The sequence below is a fragment of the Tenrec ecaudatus genome, chromosome 9 (genome assembly GCF_050624435.1).
Source record: "Tenrec ecaudatus isolate mTenEca1 chromosome 9, mTenEca1.hap1, whole genome shotgun sequence".
Lineage (NCBI taxonomy): Eukaryota > Metazoa > Chordata > Mammalia > Afrosoricida > Tenrecidae > Tenrec > Tenrec ecaudatus.
The window spans coordinates 10,420,130-10,439,802 of NC_134538.1; the positions used below are offsets into that span (position 1 = coordinate 10,420,130).

General features: G+C 42.8%; 1 protein-coding gene across 1 annotated transcript in view; it reads left to right on the top strand.

The window, feature by feature from the left end:
• MCTP2 (multiple C2 and transmembrane domain containing 2) overlaps positions 1–19,673 on the top strand; it is a 287,776-nt gene that overhangs the window by 22,192 nt on the left and 245,911 nt on the right. The window lies entirely within an intron of this gene.

Sequence of the window (19,673 nt, forward strand, 5' to 3'; positions counted from 1 at the left end):
TCTGTTTCTTATTCTTTTGTATTTCAAGCTGAAATCTTTGTATGATTTCTGTTTGTCTATTTTTTTATTCCCTTCATATTGTTCTTAAATGAAGAGATGCTAATATTTGTGGAAAACTGAAATAGGAACATAACATAATTTTCCATGGATTTTTTTATTTTGCAGCCCCTTATGTTTTTCTGAATTCATCTATTCCTGTGTCTATAATATCCATGGTTTTTCCTGCATTTTCCTTGGCCTTATTCTTGGTTTCTTGGAGAAACCTTATGTTAGTCTTTTGGATTTCTTGTTATATAGTTACATTATTATTTCTTCCTCTGGAAGGTTTTCTAGTTTTTATTTTGCTAACTTGTCAGAGCCATCCTTCCCTAGTTCTTTATGTTATCGTCTTTTGTCTTCAAATCATCAATGTGTTATTATATTTATAACATGTATGCTGTGTCTTGATTTAAATTAATATATGTATATGTGTATACATACATATGTGTATACACACACACATATATATACGCATGCAAGGCACAGCAAGGCACAGCTGCTACTCTGGTTGTCAGTCTGGCCATGGTGGATATTTCACCCTTATTTCCAGGAAGGCGAGGCAGTGGTTATATGTGTGAAAGTAGGTTTCTGTTCAGCTGAAGGTGAAACTGTTATTTCTGGTGAAGTGATACATCCATTCAGCTTGTAAGGGGGCTGGAGCATTTTTACTGTTGCCTGGGTTGGATGTTACATACCTGCCTTTCCTGTGGTTGGAACAAGGACATCTGGGTTGGAACGAGTGCAGATAGATAGTATAGAAACTCTTGACAATGGTTCTGGGAGGGGAAGGCTGTTTGGGTTGATCAGAGCCAGCAGAAACTTCCGGTTGCAGGGATTGTAATGTGGAGGTTGAGGCAAAGGAAAGTGCCACCAATTCACAAATGACACCAGGAAAATAATATGCTTCAGTTTATTAGAGTGTGATGTTGGGGAGAGTATGCGACTGATCCCCAGGCCCTCAGTTGAGGTAACTGAAGAGAGTAGGAGATCCTACTGGTCTTTGGGCACCAATGGCAAGTGTGGCAGTGCTTAGGAGTGAGTGCATCTGCTCTGTGGCCTCCCAGTGTCAATAGCTGGGCAGAGGAGTGGACACTGCTCGTCCCTAGGTCCCTGATGTTGATGGCTGAACCTAGGGACATTGCCATTCGCTCAGGGCCAGGGGCTGGGAGGGAAAGCAGGCACGGTGCATCACGTGTGTGGTAGTATGGGAAGAGGATAAGACTGGGGTTTTACAGGGCCATGAACCTTATGCATGGGGCACTGACAGACTGTTGGAATGAGGTGAGTTCACTTCACTTTCTCAGGGTAGGGAGCCCTTCTGCCTGCTTCTGGATATGGGTGCAGAATTCCTCTTTGCTTTGTCCCAATGTCTCTACTGTAAGCAGATTTGGCTGACAGGCTGCCTAATGCCTGCGTTCTCCATGCCTGCTGTTTCTGTGCAGTCTTTTGTTCCATCTGGTCCTGGTTCTGGTCGGTTACACTGCCTTTGAGGCTCAGGGTTCCTGTTCACATGTTTCCTCAGATCTTTGTTGTATGAAGCATCTGGTTATCATGGCATCTTGGAATTTTTCTTCCACAACTACAACTTTAAAGATGATACCTTAAAAAAATATTGCTATTCTTAATTGGAGGGTGTGATTACAGGCTTCTTTTATTATTTTTAAAAGGTCATTAAAAACGGTACTTGGAGAGTAGAATATTAAAGATAGTTGAGTTTATTTAACATTTTAGAAGCTCTAAAAATATTTGCCACTTAAAGTTTTCAGACCTATAGGTTCTCTAAGATAAGAAGCACAAGTACTAGAGTAGTCTGAGTTGTTGCGGAGAGGCAAGATTGTTGAACCATGTTTTTCTGGCAGCAAATATTTGATGAGTGTGTGGTACCACTTAGAAATTTCCGCCCTACGGAACCTAGAGATGGCAGAGGGCCCCAGCTTTCTGTTTCCTTAATTCAGTACAGAAGTTCTGAGCGGTATAAACAGTTTATATTAAAGGGTTAATGGTTCGACTCAATTCAGGGACACCCTGCGAGAAAGGCTTTCTTTGGAAAAGTCAGCCTTGAGCATCCCATGGAGCCGAGTTCCACTAAGAGCCATAGTGATGTCGTCCCACAACGTGTCTTGTTTTTCGTTAGTGTGCAGGCCATAAAAGGTATTCGTGAGGTGCTTTCCAAGTTTAGATGGGGATATTCGAAGTCATACTTGGCTCTTGTGGACTTGCTTTCATTTTCTTAAGCTTCCATTTGGACGTTTATGAGTAATGAAAGGTCTCTTCTACAGCTAGTACCTGGTCTTTTCTATCACCGAACAGTAGCCAATGTCTCCGTCATCTCTTCCCACAGCTGTAGTCTGTTTGATTTTTGTGGATTCCATTCCACGAGGTTGGTTGGTGTAATCATCACTTATGTTGTTGGGAAAAGTATTTGCGAAGGCAAAGTCGCGGCTCATGCAAAATTCGATTCTGCATCTTCTAGCATGGTTTCTCTCCCCAAGACTTAGTTTCCAACTGCCAGCTTTCATATTTGAATCACTCATAATTTGTTTGCATCTTAATTGTATATGTGAACAATTCCATATCGTAGGAATTGGTGAAAATCATCCATCCCTTCAACTTTGGTATTATTAGTTGGTGAGAAATTCTGAACAATTCCCATAGTATGTGGTCATCTTTGTAGGCATGTTGTATTTCAGGATACAGCTTGGGAGGTTCTTTTTGATAATTGATGTAAAACCATTCCTCTTTGTCATTCCTAGTATAGCATAAGACTGTCTGGTTCAAACCGCACAGTGCCACTCCATTTCAGGTCATTAATACCTTGAATGTTGATCTTTCTACGTTCAATTTTATTTTTGAAGGCTCATAATGTTCCTTGACTCATTCTTTGTGTTCAGCTTATAAATTGGTATTTCCAACTCTTTCTTCTCATTTTGAATCATGCAACATATGTATCAGCAAATGAAAGCTCAGAAAAGTTGACTACATCTAATTCAGTAAAGCCAACTCTGCTTTGAGGAGGCAGCTCTTCTCCGGTTGTATTTTGAGTGCCCCCTTACCTGAGGCTGCATCTTCTGGTACTATATCAGACAATGTTCCACTGCTATTCAAAAATGTTTTAACTGCACACCTTTTAGCAAGTAGATCATCTGACCTTCCTGCCATAGTTTGAAAGCTAAGAGGAAATCTGCCCAACATGAGGGACCTTGCTGGTATTGAAAACATCATTGGTACAGCTTCCAGTATAACAGCAAGTCACCACAGTGTGAAAAACTGTCAGACATGTGGTGATATTGCTCAATAACGGCTCCATTTTGAAAAACATATTTGTCGTACCTTAGTGCCATCAGGAAGTTTGCTTAGCTATTTTTAATCACTCCATTACTTTTCTTAGCTGAGGTTTTATGAAACGGGGTTCAAACTGCCCAGAAAGAGAAGCTACAGGAACTATTTGGAAAATTCACTTGGGAATGATCATTTTAATCTATCATATGATAGTGCCCCTTTCATAGAGTTGACACTAGTATTGATGGAAGCAGAGTGTAGGGGGAAGATCAATATAACCTTTTAAAATGATAGATTGCTTTATTATTGATAATAGTTTTCTTTACCTTTTCATTTGACAGACGTTGCTGTAATGGAATGCCTTATGTAGACACTAATGCGTGCTGACTGTAGTGTTTGCTACTGAGTAACTCCTTAGGGTATTTTGAGACAAGAGTTCCACAGTCCAGCCTGATGCCACTTGAATCCATCACTGACAGGGCTAGAAGGGTACTCTTCAAATGAACTAGTCCTTGCTTGAGTGTAGGTGTCGCCATTAACTCCCATTGAGCAAGTTGTTTTTGAACATAGGTAGGGAAGGACCTGAGGTATTTGCTCACGGACATAGACATTTTGGGTCAAGTTAGAGAGTGCCAAATGCACATCAATTAATCCTCATGGTGGCTTCCTGCTGGCCTCACCGCTTGTCTCCTTGGAGTTTTGCCCTGCGGCTGGAGGCCATCCTTCTTCAATTGCCCCTGCTTGAAAAGGAGTTCAGCTCATGAAACAAAACAAAACAAAAACACATTAATAGGAAGAAGGGAAAGAGTGCTGAGCTTGTGGACTTTTGCACTCATGCCTGGCCTTAGCATCTTCCAGTTCTTGATTAGGTTAGAGGTCACTTGTATTTCTGCTTTCTTGGTGGAGTTTAAGGACTTTTGCGTTCTTGTTGATTATGCTTTTGACCAAAGGTGGTAAGAGGAGTGGAGGAAAGCGGACAGACTATGATGGTATATAAAGAATGCTCCATTCTCACTATGATTATTTCTGGACCACTGATGATGATGCTCTGAAATCAGTGGTCATTATTGACTAAATATACCCTGTAGATCAGCTAGTCACATATCTTATCACAGTGCAATAAATATATTACATAACATCTGTTTCTTTTAAAAAGCCTAATAGTTTCAAGACTCATTAGGCTGATGAAACCTTATGGATCTCTAGACAGACTTGGGTTTTTGGTAAATATTCAATAATGATCATCAAAGGCATGACCTTCATTCACTTACTCATCCAATCAAACTTAACCACTACGGAGCGGGCATTGTTCTAAATGTCACGGATGCTGAATGGATAAGGTAGATATGATCATAGAACTTATGGACAGCACACCAGCCTGTGAGAGCACAAGGTGTCGAAGAGATCAGGTATAAAGCATCATCAGAACCAAAAAAAATCTTACCATAGTGAATGAGGGGGGCGTGTGTAGAGTGGAGAGCCAAAGTTCCATTTGTTGGCCATTGGACATCCCCTTGCAGAGGGGTCTAGGGGAGGAGACAGCCAGTCAGGTTGCAGGGTAGCAACGATGAAAAATACAACTTTCCTCTAGTTCCGAAATGGTTTCTTCGTGCCCCTCTCCTCCCCCCGCCACTATCATGATCCAAATTCTACCTTGCAAGTCTGGCTAGACCAGAGGATGTACACTGGTACTGATAGAAACTGGAAACACAGGGAATCCAGGGCGGATGATACCTTCAGGACCAGGGGTGTGAGTGGCGATACTGGGAGGGTAGAGGGAGAGTAGGTTGGAAAGAGGGAACTGATTACAAGGATATACATGCGACCTCCTCCCTGGGAGACAGACGAAAGAAAATAGGGTGAAGGCAGACATCGGGCAGGGCAAGATAAGACAAAATAATTATTTATAAATTATCAAGGGCTCATGAGGGAGGGGGGAGCTGGGAGGGAGGGGAAAAATGAGGAACTGATGCCAGGGGCTTAGGTGGAGAGCAAATGTTTTGAGAATGATGAGGGCAATGAATGTACAAATATGCTTTACACAATTGATGTATGTATGGATTGTGATAAGAGCTATATGAGCCCCTAATAAAACGATTTAAAAAAATGACATCCTCTAACCAGCCACGACAAAATTCCTAAACTCTCACCACTTTTTTGTGTGTTTTTCCAGGGTTTGTGCTGTGTAGGCATTAATTTAACACCCTTTGTGACAGAATTGCTGGGGTTGATGGGTCCCGTAGGGCAGGAGATCTTCACTGTGCTCAGTGATCCTTTCTCCCTGCACAAAGCTGAAGTCCAGTGAACTTTGCACCTAGCCGGAGCTCTGTGTTTACTTTCAAGATACATAAGTAGGTTAGGTGAGCCTCAGAGTCATGGTTAGGCTTGGTTTAATTTTTCATTTCCTGCCTCAAACCTAAGTGACTTCACAGGACTCTGGCCTTCTCTAGTCTCACCTGTCAAGGTTCTATCCATTTGAGACCAGACACCTGCCAGAGGTGCTTGTATTTAAATTTTTTTCAAAGATGACATTTTTATTCCTTTTCATTCTAAAGTCTTCATTGTTCTCTGCATTTGTGGATCACAGAAGCAGGTGGTGAGGCTTTGCACAGGTGGAGTGTGTGTGTAAGTCGAGAACCACGTCATACTCTCTGCTCAAACGTCCATGCTGGTGTAGACCCTGCCACAGTGGTTTCAGTAGGTTCTCTGGATTTCTTGTTAGTTAACTCCGTGTACAAAAAAAGTGTAGTGGTTCTTTGGGGTTTAAAAAAAAAAGGTGCTAATACAGAGTTCATATGCAGGAGTGTCTAGGCGAGCAGACCTTAAAAACTAGATGTTCAATTTCAATTGAGCTGATATGTAAGCATTTTTATAGCTCGATTTGTAGATTGGTTGTTCTCCATCAGGAAGTTTGTGCTTTGTGTGTGGACAATAAGCATGGAAGCACTGTGTTATCATAGGGAACTATAACAACCTAATAACAAAATAGGACTCTCCACACAGCGCAAATGGTTGATCCAAGAGTAACTGGTAGTTTGGAGGTTTGAGTCTGCCCAGAGACGTTTCATAAGAAAGCTCCTGTCAGGTGATTTGCTTCTAAATAACCAGACATTGAATATATTAGGGAGGACAGTTCTCGTCTGACTCTTGGAAACATCATGGGGCAGAGTAGGCTTGTGAGTAATCGACTTCCTGCGTGTGTCAGTTATTAGGTCCAATGGCTTAATTTGTTTTAAGCCCAATCTGTTCGTTATAGTAAGTGAAAAAGCTATACAGATGGCTGTTTAGCAATAACTGGTCAACTATGCTGGGTTGCCAGTTGATGAACGCTCCTTCAGTCGAGTCTGTCACAGGGACAGTGCTGGTCTTTCCACACGGTCTCTGCTTCTCTATGAGGGGCTTCAAGGAATTCATGGAAAAATGGAATTCAAAGACAATGGACTATTTCCATGAACTCTTTGAAGCCTTCTCATATTAAGGCCAAGGCAGAGATGGCAAACAACCGGCACAGAACCGCTGTTGCCGTCTACAGTGCCCCAGCAGCCAGGGGTATTCTGAAGCAGGTGTCGCGTTTCCCACTGAGATCCAGGACCCTTGGCAATGAGGCTCACCAGGCAGCTGGCATGGATCCCTCCTAGAGCTGGTTATCAGAAGCCTCAATGTCTCCTACCACTGTTTTTTTGTGAACTCTTTCTTTCTGCTGAGGGAAAGTACACACACACACACACACACACACACACACACAAACACACAAGCATAGTTATCATTACACTTCTTCTTACTCAAGCATTACATAAGCAATATTATGACAGCATCAAAAAAAATGTTAAACAATAATCTCTGTCTTGCAAACCCAGCCATTTTCAGTGTTCCCACCTTGCCTTCCACTATAGTGCATACTTACAAACCATTTTATAGAGCTGTAAACAGTTTAGGGAAATGCTTGTATTATGTTTGCTTTCAACTGAAAATTGCATAATAGGCAATTCTCTAGGTTACTACTAGCTGAAAAGATTTGATTTCTAATGGCTGCAGTAATAATGACTAGTGATTCATATTTCCGTTCATGATAAAACATCTCACTTAAACAATATGCATTTTATGTAATGACTCCCCAGGGCTCGGAGTACATTAACTCCTGGTTTGCCACCTGTGCAGGACATCTTGTTCTTCACCTGTGATCATGGACTTATAAATGTCCTGTGGTGTGGGATGATTGAAAGTTAGTGTAAAAGCCTATGAATCACATGCTTTCTTGAACTTCTTTGAAATTTCTAATAACACATTAAATCAAAAACACTGGGCTCCTTAAAGAACTCACACTGAGGGTTATTTGAAAACAAGTTATCAAAGTAATATATCCTTCACCCTGGGGCTGGAAAGGAGCCCCAGAGAAAGAGACACTGGCCTGCTAACCTTAAGGCTGGTGGTTCAAACACATAAGGCACTTTCAAAGAGAAAGTCGAGGCTGGTTGCTTCCTTGGAGATGTACAGTCTCAAAAACCCAATACAGATATTAAGGCAGTAGGTTTGGGTGTGGGAACCGAGGGCCCCTGGTGTCAGTGCTTGGCTGTGCACTGAAAGGTCAGGGGTCTGAACTCACCAGCTATTCTGAGGGGGAAAAGATGCGGAGGTCTGCTGGCATGAAGGTTTCCCACCAGGGAGCAGCTCTGTGGAACAGCTCTACTGTGCCCTGTATGGTCACTGTGAGTTGCCTCTACTCAGATGCAGTGGGTTTGGGTGTTTTGGGTATGGGGCATGAGAGTTGTGTATTTTCCTGTTAGCTTAGCTCTCAGGTCTCTGCATCGCCATCATATTGCAAGGCATGACCTCTACAAGGTGAAATCACCCAGAGTACTTTTGTACCATTAAGAGAAAAGTCGTTTGAAATAATGCATTTTGATTTTTATGCTTATTTATAGAATTGAATATGAAGGACTAAGATAGCAAAATCAAAGGAATAGCCAAACAGTCTTAGTGCATAAAAGGATCTGTTCTAGGAAAAAGCCATTTCCGTTATGTTATTAAATATGAATTCGTGTTGATTATTTATAGAGCGAAAAGCAGGGAAAATGCCCGCATCATCAGATTTCAGCAATATCCAGATGAGAAGCAATGTGTTGGTGTTTATATACTTACATGGCTCTGCAAAATGACTTGGAACCAATGGTCCAGGAATGACTTTTCTTTTGATTGACAGGGTTCTAAAACTGAGTTCCATTTCACACAAACATTTGGGCTTGAAGTATTTCTTTAAAATCAGAGGATGTTGGAGAAAGACAAGGCTTTCTATTTCTGCAGAGTTCAGTCAGCGTATCTTCTTGACAATTCTCTGCGAATGATTGCCATTTGATTTTCTTGACCCTGACACAGAAAAATGTTTGGCTCTTAAAGCCCGTATGACGGGCCTTCAGAAGGTGATGGTGACTGAATTTTGAGGTTCCAACGGTAACCTGGATAGATTTTCTCAAAGGACACAGACCTATCCCAGGAGCTTATTATGAAGTTTTAAGAAAACTGTAAAGAGCATTGGTGAGAAAAAGGCCAAGAAAATTATGCTGACAAGCCCCCATCACGGCAACACACCTGCTCATTCTTTGAGGGTAGCCAAGAAGTGTTCACTTGTTACCCCATCAATCCGATAGCCTTCATCGTGGCCCTGCAAATTCTTTTTTCTCCCCAAACTCAAAGAACATTGAGTGTCTTTTTGCTGCCCTTTGGCTTTACCAAGCACGAATAAAAAGGAACATGATTTCAGTCTCTCAAGGATGCCGAAATGACGGTTTTGACATGATGTCAGTCGGAGTTTAGAATTCCCTGGAAGAAGAGGTGCAGTGATTGAACACTGTACAGAGCTAGGTGCAGGAAAGGTTTAGAAACCATAGCCTCACATTTTGGTGCTTTCGTTTAATACAGTTTCTATGATTCTGCAGTAGTACATTTTTTTTATCATTTGTGTGTGCGCGCGCTTGTGTATGACTCTATACTGTATGTTGTTGTTGTTGTTAGGTGCTGTCAGTTTGGTTCTCATAGAGAACATAACACAACCTGGTCCTGTGCCATCCTCAGAGTCAAAGCTGTGTTGGATGCAGTTTTGGTGGCCACTGTGCCAATCCGTATAATCGATGCTTTTCTCCCCTTGCACTGACCGTCTGCTTTACCAAGCACCATATCTCTCTTGGAAACATGTCCACAGTGCAGGAGGTGAAGGCTTACCATGCTCGATTCCAAGGAACATTCTGGCCGTGCTTCTTTCAAGACAAATTTGTTCAATTTTCTCACCCCTGGATTATTCAATAATCATAAAATCATAATCAACGGTGTTAATTCAGTATTCATAAAACTATAATCTGTTTACCTATTCATTGCTCCACTTTTGCCTGCATGCAGAGACATCAAAAATATATGCGTGTGCTTCAACATATATGTATATTTAAACTTACATATCTTCTTGAAAATTATATCATTGCAAATCCATATATTTATTCCAACTCTGGAATTATCTGGGTAACTCCTTTAACATACATACTCTGTGAGCCTCAGACACAAGGTTTTGAATCATCACTGAGAATAAAATATCCAAAGGAGCAAAAGTTCTGGATCCATCTCTGTGTAGCCACTTGACCTTCACTCCAGTTTAACAAGACTTAATTTGACCTTTGGCAGGTGCCCAATCATGGAGCAGATGCCCCAGAGAGGAAATAAATAAAGCATGCTTTTTTTCCTATTCATTCTTCTGATTTTCAGTTTTCTTGTCTCTGAAAACAAACGAACAAACCAAAAAATAACAGTCTCAATGGCTTAAATTCTAAAGTTTAAAACCTATGGTCTAAGGTTGTAAGGGTACCCCAGAATTGTCTTTCTTCTTAGGTATGATTTTTTGCCATGCAAATAAAAACCCCAAACCAAACCAAACTCACTGCCATTGTGTCAGTGCCAACTCACAGCCATCCGGTAGGACAGTGTAGACCTGCTCCTGTGAATTTCTGAGGCCCTAACCCTTAATGGGAGTACAAAGCCCCATCTTTCTCCCTTGGAGTGGCCAGTGACTACAAACTGCTGACCTGGCAGTTAGCAGCCCACATGTAATTGCTATACCAACAAGACTGTGAAAATTAAACTGGAGGGGGATGGGAATTTAGGAGGTGTTGAAGATTCTACAGTTAAGGCCTGTCCCCTTATTTGGGCTTTAGTTAATAATATGTATCCATAAGGGTGCTTCCAAGGGCTTGTGAGAAAATTTCATTATCGTCTAATTAAATTTACTGATACCATTTTGAAGCCCCCCCCAATGTACACTTTCAGTTGTTTATACTTTTATATACCCTAGTTATATATATTTGACAGTGTGTTACAAATAATTTTATTTGTATGAATCAAATGATACTCTTTATTGTGCCTCCATCTCTTCCCTGGCCTGTGACCACAGTGATATCTCTGCTTCACAGCCAAGTGTCTTGTCTCTGTTGTATACTTGCCTTGCTGCTTTCTCATTCTCAGCTGTGTTAGTCCGGGTAGACTAGAGAAACAAATTCATGGATACACTCATATGTGTATATATATAGAGCAATTGAATATTGAGAAAACATCCCAGCCCAGTCCAGATCAAGTCCTTAAGTCCAATATTAGCCCTTATGTTCCATACCAATATCTTCAGACTGATGAAGTACATGAAATGATGCTGAATGCAGGAGGATCACAGGCCAGTGGGTTGGAAATCTTGTGGATCCAGTGGCGTTGTAAGCATGTCAGCACTGGCAGGGCTGTGTGCCTTCTCCCGCTCCAGAGATCTGGTTGCATCAGAGTAGGTCCATGTGGCTTCTCCTCAGGGATGTCTCACAGGGAGTGAGCCCTGTCAGAAGAGAAGAGGGAGAGAAGTGTTTCCCACCTCCAAAGAGAAAATACAGGAGTTCCCAGCATTCTCAGGAGAAAGCCATGCCCACACAGAGACCTCATTGGTTAGATCTTGATTTACATGCTAGATTCCACCCCTTCAATCATAATCCTCTCAAATTGACACCATATTATCTAATTACCACATCAAGACACTTTTTTTTCTGGTTCCCAAGCTCTCTAACGTCTTCCCTGTCTCCAAGCATCAGGTGAACCTGTCTTCCTCATGGGACTTCTCAGATGTCCTTAAGACTGTTGCTTACTTCGTGCTTGAATATGATTCTATGTTTCTGCTCCCTTGACTGCTCCCCACCCTCAACTCTCCTTGTGGCCCCCAGCCAGTCTCCCTCCTTTTCCAAGATCAGGTCTCTTTCTCTGTGGCAGCAGGAGTCAGCCATCCCTATGGCTCAGGCCCGCGCCCTATTTCATTTCACTTTACATGCTTGTTTGAGGTTGGGGAGGGCTCCTGTCTTCCACTGTTCTTCCCTGACCTCACCCCTAAGCTCTAACCCTGAACATCCCACTCGCTATGAAAGCCTGCCTCAGCTTCGACAGTGTATCAGTCCTTCCCACCAAGCACATCCGCCGAAGCTCCTTTTACTGCCTACAAACAGCTCTTCCTGCTGTTTCCTTGTGTTCCTCTCGATTTCCTGGCTGTCTTTCTAGAAATGGATTCCCCTCCTCTCTTAGCCTTAGCCCCAAGCCCCAGCAGGTCTAATCAGCACATTACATAATATGACTTCTCCGCCAGTCTCATCATCACCATACTAATTTCTTATTTCCTTGTCCTACACCAATGTGTCCCAAAGTAGATGATACTGCCCCCTGGCAGGGGAGTTGCAAAAGCAGATAGCCTACACTTTAATTTGGATCACGAACTATCGTATAAAGCTTTCTCATGGCTGGGGTGCAGCTGTACTGTATTATTATTATCCTGTAAAGGGGGCAGTAGGCCAAATTAGTTTGAGAACCTATGGTCTACACTCATTACATTAGGTTTGTCTGTCTCCTTGTATTCCTTTTGCAACCCATTCTTAATTCCGAGTAGGTAACTCAACATTGCATTGGGATTGTTTTGGCATCTGTCTCTTAGGTGGCCCAGGAGAGTAACTGCTGTGTATTTTGATCCTTGAACAAATGCTTAGGCAATAAAGTTGGACATTGAATAAGTAAGAATTGATGTCTTTGAATCGATATGTTGAATTGGTGCTGGTGAAGAACATTGAAAGTACCATGGACTGCTAAAAGGACAAACAAATCTGTCTTGGGAGAAGTACCAGCAGACTTCTCCTTCGAGGAAAGGATGGTGTGTTAGTCTGGATATTTTAGAGAAACCAATCCACAGAAACTCATATGTATAAGAGAGAGTTTTACATAAAGGGTAAGTGCACATCAAGAAAACATCCCACCCCGTATGTCTGACACCAGTCCACAAAGTCCTCCTCCATCACACAAAACACACTCAATGATGCCGACTACACGAGGAAAGCCGAATCAGTGAACGTGTAAGCATCTCAGCGCTGGCAGGGGTCTCCACACGGCTGCTCCAGCACCCAGGGCTGCATCAGGGTAGGTCCATGCGGCTTCTCAGGGATGTCTTGCAGGAAGTGAGCCTTGCCAGCTGACGCAAGAAACTGGCAGAGGCTAGTCTGACCATCGCAAAACAAGAGACCTGAGAGGTGAGGCTCGTGAGCCATTTACCTCTCTGCCCTTCAATTAACCCCATATGTATGTATTGGCCAGGCTGGCACAATAAACGTTAACTAACTCAGATGGCAAGACTTTGCCTCATGTACTTTGGGTATGCTGTTAGGAGAAACAGTCCCTGAGAGTGGCAGCAAACGAGAGAAAGGCCCTCCACATGAGGAACTGACCCAGTGGCTACAGCAGTGGGCTCAGATGGGGAACAATTGGGAGGATGGCACCGGTCCGTGCAGTGTTTCGTTCTGTGGTGCCTGAGGTTGCTACGGACCAGAACCGACTCAAAGGTCCCTAACAACAACAACAGGAAGTAAAGAATCCCTCCATTCTATTGGACTCCATTTGCAACCAGTCTGATGGCGCAAGTCTCATTACACTGCCAGATTCCTAAAAATGTAACCACTAAACTTCAACGTGGAGGAAAGGAAGAGCTCTCCTCATTTAAAAAAGATCTGGTCTTATTGTAGTTCATTAGGGGGTCGAAACCAACATCTGCTTTTAATGTGGCTCGTCATGCTCCGGAGCACACTGTTTACTTTCACCTTCGATCGCTCAGACTTCAAACGTGGTATATCGTGGTTGCACATGTGTGTGCAAAGAGTACGGGGAGTGGTGGACGATGCATTAGAAAGCTTTGAGTGCCTGGGCGATGGATGGGTGAGAGCAAACATTTTCTTCTTCTTATTTGAATTTTTAATGCTTCTGTTTATGATTGCCATTTGTTTCCCCAAGTATTTGAATCCCGTCACTTTTAATCAGCTGCTGCAATTTTCTGCACTGTTTCCTTCTCTAATGCACCAATAATCATAATGTCGCCCACAGTATCTCCTCAGATTTATCAATTCTTATTTTAGAATCACAATTAATTTACTCAAAGAGAGACGTGGTGATCCCCGGTTTGAGAAGACAATATAAACTTTACGGCCAGAAGCAATTCGACACTGTTGTTTATTAGCTGATAAGCTGATTTAATATTTCTCAGTCATTGCTTCTTATGTATAAAGGGGATGCTTTTGCTTGATTGTTAGGGTTCGGAAAACTCAAGAGGCTCCCAGGGCAGTGCTGACCCATGGCCACCCCTTGATATAAGGCCATTAGCCATCATCTGTACCTTTTTTATCTAGACATTTGGTAGTCACTTACTGCCATCTAGTTGATGCTGACTTATCATGACCCTATATGACAGGGTAGAACTGGCCCTGTGAGTTTGCCATACTCTAGCTCCTTGTGTTTCATAAGGGTCTTTAGTGAATGATTTTTCAGAAGCAGACTGTTACGCTTGTCTTGTGAGGTGCCCCTGGGTAGACTTAAGTTCCCAACCATTGCATGAGCAGCTATTATGTTAACTGTTTACACCCACCAGGAATTTCTATACAGAAATTGAAAGGATTCACTTCAGCCTTATCGCCAGTAGGATTTGCCACTGCCCCCGTGGTGTCTATTCATGATGATGAGCTGGTAGCCCTACCAAGAAACATTGCTTTGTATTTATGGAAGCAGCAAAGTTTAAACAATATATATGAGATATATGAGGGGGCTTCACAAAATTTATGAGAAAATTCCATTAGCTTTTAATTCCATTTTTCCCCATGAACTTTTTGAAGTACCCCCCTATTGCCATTTTGACATCGGTGACTTTTCATTGAAAATAAAAAAAATCATATCGGAAAATCGTTGGTTCCTCTGCATCATTCATGATGTGCTGTTGCTTGAAGGCTTCCGTTAACCCCAGTTACTCGACTCCTGGTTACAGCCAGTGGATCAGTGGTCACAGTTGAAGCTTGACTTTCTGTTCTCATGCTAAGTGATAGACTAGCCACAGCAGGCTGTTCAAACCTGCCAGCCAGGAGAGAAAAAGTTGAGGCTTTCTGCTATCTTGCACATCCCCAGCTTTGCAAACCCTATTCCTGGGGTGGTTAGGATTTGGAATGGACTCAATGGCTGTGAGTTTGTGGGGGTGGGTAGGTGTGTTTGGGTTCCTCTTTCAAAGGAGATGCAAATGGCCTCTTTTGTACCTCTGGTTCTTCACCTTGGTGGGCAGAAAGACATCTGTGTGTACTTTAGAAAATGCAAATCACCTGAATGGGCTAGAGGAAGCCAAAGGAAGCACGGTGTAATGTATTTGCTAATGTGAGAGTAAACTGGAGACAAATGAGGTCCCTTGTTGAAATTCAATGCCTTTCTTGTAGAGAAACAAGCACACTGTAGCAGCGGTGACAGTGGGGTTTACCAAAAGCCATGTCTAACTTCTACTTGCATTTATTTTTGAAGCTCACATCTTGCCTGGTTGAGCCTCTCTGGCTGGCCTTATGCTCATTACGCGGACAGAAGAGAGAGAATTCTGAAAAGAGGCCTTTCCTAAAGGGGCAATGCCATTCTTTTCTCAGCACTGTGGTTCTTCGTTCAGCACATTCAAGCATTTAATTGTTCACGTGTCCAAGGAATGCTCTCCTCCTGCTCTCCACGTGCACCTGAGCAGGAAACACTTGAATAGGCACACTTAATGCACCTTTGGATATTTTTCCTCCCTAAGTGCATGCGCTGTGGTAAGGATAATACATATATTCCTGTTATTGCCGGGCGCTATTGAGTTGCATCTGTCTCATCTCAGTCCCACGGGACAGTGGAGAGTGGCTTCAGTGAGTCCTCAGCTGCCATCTTTGCAGGAGCCAGACCACCAGGTCTTTAGTCCCCAAAGACTTTTGGGGGGTGGGAACCGGAAACCTTTTGGTTAGCACCCAAGCACTTGGCTGTTGTAACACACAAACACACACACACACACACACACACACACACACTTTCTCTCGCATACATATTTAAAACTTTTACTGTGAAGGTCATGAGTTTTACATTCAACAATGTTTGCACATTTTTTTCAACTCATCCATTCAAGGGGCCTTCTCTGATCTGACTCCTCAGCTCCACTACCCCTTCTTCCCTAACCCTCTGCCGTGGGGAGATGCTGCCCTTTTGATCCTACATATTTGATTATTCCAATGCCAAGTGAGTTCAGTTCCAGACCGGATGGGAAATTAAGGGCCATACTCTTGGAGGTTCCTGCAGTCTCTCTCTACCAAGCCATGAGTCTGGTCCCCTTTATCATGTTGAGTTCTGTTCTCTGTTCCATCATCTCATTTTAAACAGATACAGCAGTAGAAGCTAAATGAAGGGCACACTAAATCTGTCTAAATGAAGCTTCATAAGATATACTGTGAGGCCCATGCCTACAGTATAAAAGCCCTGGGGCAAGCCTCCTATGAGAACCTGCAGCCAAGAGAAAGCACGAGCTAGCAGGACCTGAGCAGAGGTGCACTGTTCCATATCACCCTCTATCTGTGTAGCTCTGAGCCCAAACTAAACCCAATGCCATCAGCTTGTTTCTGAGTCTTTGTCCCCAAGGCTGTCAATTTTTATGGGAACAGATAGCCTCATTCTCCTCCTGTTGAGCAGCTGGTGAATTTTAACTCCCGGCCTTGTGGCTAGCAGTCTAACCTTACCTGACAGCCCCACCAGGGCTTATTAAACTCCTTATATATTTTTTGCAGCCAACAGCATTGTGATTGGACCAAGGCCGAGGTCAGGGAGAGGCAGTTGATTGTCTCTATTTATGCTACTGCAGCTGTTCTGCCAGGACATTATCTCCAAATTCAAGAATTAAATGATAGAAACAGCTTTCTGAAAACAGAACTGTAAAAAACATATTTGTGAACAAACTCTGATCTAAATCTTTATAGAGTTTAGTTAGTGTGAATGTGAAAATGTGGTCGATTGTGAGCTACAGTTCTGAACACTCTTCAGTGTGCTATGTCATATAGGATGCTATTCTAAAATCTCAAATTCGGTTTCCCAAACAAATCTAACCTAGGATTTCCATACCAAGAAGGCAGACCTGTGACACTTTTATTTCTTTGAAACGTGGATGGTGTTGTTTTCCAGATCTTTGCCATTAAAACTATTTTTCTAAAAGATGCTGTATTTGTTGATCATACCCTGGGGCATATGACAGCCAGGCTAGGCTACAGAATGGACAGTACAGTCTCAGACTCCTTGTGTTGAGTAGTCACTCTGAGTTGAAACCAAACTCGATGGCTGTGGGGTTTTTGTTTTGTTGTGTTTTGCTTTGGAGGGCTGTAGTGCTCATCTATCCCATAGAAAATAGTGTACTTGTCTTGAACTGTTCTCTTGTTCCAATACAATTATTTATAGCTTTACTGTGACTGGACAGTAACAATAGTAGTGGTTCAGGCTTGACCTTTATATAAAAATGCAAGTAAAACAACCGCTCTTTGCTTTCAAGTCAGTCGTGATTCATGGCAATCCCTTATGTGCTCCATAGGAGTTTCCTCACTGTAATCTGTAGGGAGCGAATTGCTAGGCCTTTCTTTTACATACTGCTGGGTGTCTTCAAACTACCAGTGTTCGGGTTTGTTGCAAACTTCTTGCACCATCCAGGATCTATGCCTTTCTCCCTGGCATAGGCATGCCCTTTCCAGCTTCCATAAATATGATAAGGAGTCTTCGACCTACAGCTGCCCATTCTTTGCCATCATGTATCTGCCCTCTTCACCCCAGGTATCTTTGCTTCTTTGTAGGAATACACAGGGTTAAAGAAAGATTTGAATGCCGTCTCTAACCTTGCATCCTCCTACTGTTAAATCTTCCTCCTTCATTGTTTGTACTTTCTCCACTCACAAAACCTTGAGTACTTCCTAGAAATTGTGGTCACTGGGCATTTCCTCCTACCCGCTGGTGAAAAAAACAATACCGAACAAAAACCCCATCCAGCTCCTCGCCGTCAAGCCGGTTCTGACTCATCTTGGTCCTCTGGACCAGGGTACAACTGTCCCTGTGGGGTTCCGAGATGGTAATTCTTTATGGGAGTAGAAAGCCTTGTCTTTCCCCTGCAGAGGGGCTGGTGGTTTTGAACTGCTGCCCTTGGGGTTAGCAACCCAACCTATAACCTGTACACCACCTATGCTACTTCCTGGAGATGAAGGGCTGTACAAAGGTTTCTTGCAGCCCAATGGGACTTTAGTGAGGTTCATCCCTTTCCATGTTGCTGTACCGTATCTCTGTCCTTTCTTCCCAAGGCTGTGGACGCCTCTTGAGATTCAGCCCATTTGGCATTCCTGACGTTCAGCTGTGACACCGTCTCTTGGTCACAGTGTACAACCCTCTGTATCATGGGGGCATGATTTCCAGAGTGGCAGTTCCGCATCCTCTTTTCCTTCTGGCCCCTCATTTTCTCTCATCTCTCCTCCCAGGTAGAATGGCGTGGCTTTCAGGTTGTTGTTTTATTGTTAATTGCTCTTGAGTCAACTCAGACTATGGCTGACCTGATAGGAGGCAGGCGGAAACATTGCTCAGTGCTGCTCCAGCCACATGGGCTCGAGGTTGGAAACACTGCATTGACATATTCTTGTGACCCATAAGGTTTTCACGGACTGATTTTCCCAAGCTGATCTGCAGACCTTTCTTGCTAGTAGTATGTGTTAGTCTAGCAGCTCCTGCCCACTGTCACCGACCCTGCTGGTAGTTGAAATCCTGGCCCTGAAGCTTCCGACATCATAGCAACATAGAGGCATCACTATAACCAAAATTGGCAGATGGTTGGTATTAAACTTTGTAGCCAGTTAGGAAACAGGGCTTTAAAAGCCATATTAAGGACTTTGAACTTTTCTTGCCTATAGGGCAGGAGCTTTCGAAGGCAAGTTCATTCTATTTTGGAAAGACCATTGTCTTGGTGGTATTAAAGAGAGACGATAGAGGAAAGGAATTTGAGAAATGGAGTTGGGATAAATTCCCATATATTGTTGCTGTGGACTCAGACCCCCAATACTTCTTGGTGCACCCACTGTTTCTTGGTGCTGTGTCACCCTCACAATCAATGCTGTTTGAGCTCATTGTTGCAGCTACTATGTCAGTCTGTCTCATTGAGCGTCTTCCTATTGTTCCCGGATCTTAGTGAGCCTCCTCCAGCGATTGGTCTCTCCTTATGCCATGCCCTGTAAGTTCACTCTGAGTCAGAATTGACTCTGGCAATTGAGGTGGGATAACGTGCCAATTCATGTGAAGTGGACTCTTGCCTAACTTGTTTCTAAGGACTCTTCTGAAGACAGATTTGTGTAATATCCCATGGTATAGGCAATAGTCTTCATACTCATCCTGATTCAAATACTTCACTTATGTATTTAATTTTCCATATTTACTGTCCAGTTTCACATGCATAAGAGGTAATTGTGAACATAGTGACTTGCGTCAGGCACTCAATGCTCAATATGAAATCTTTATTGTCTCCATCTTTTGCAGCAGATTTGCCCAAATGCATGAATATATTATTTTATTTCTTGACTGTTGCTTCCATGGGTGCTGGTGATCCAAGGAATAGTACTTAGTTTTTCTGAGATTAGTTTCCTTATCTGAAAAGTTGGGGTGGAAATTGTTCTGCAGGCTTTACCTGAATATTACATAAAATAACAAAAACAAAATCAGTTGCAGCTGAGTCCAAGTTACAGCTACCCTAGGTGTGTCAAAATAGAACTGTGCTTGACCGCATATTCAGGAGCTCATTTTTCAGTTGCTGATTGCTAAGACTTTCTATCATAACGTGACTGGGTAGCCTTGAACTGCCAACCTTCTAGTTAGCAACTTAGCATTAACTCTTTGCACAACCCAGAGACCAAGTTTTTTAATTTTCTCAACCCAGGAGATATTTATCCTGTGACATAACCTTATAAAATAGAGCCATTGGAAATTCAGAA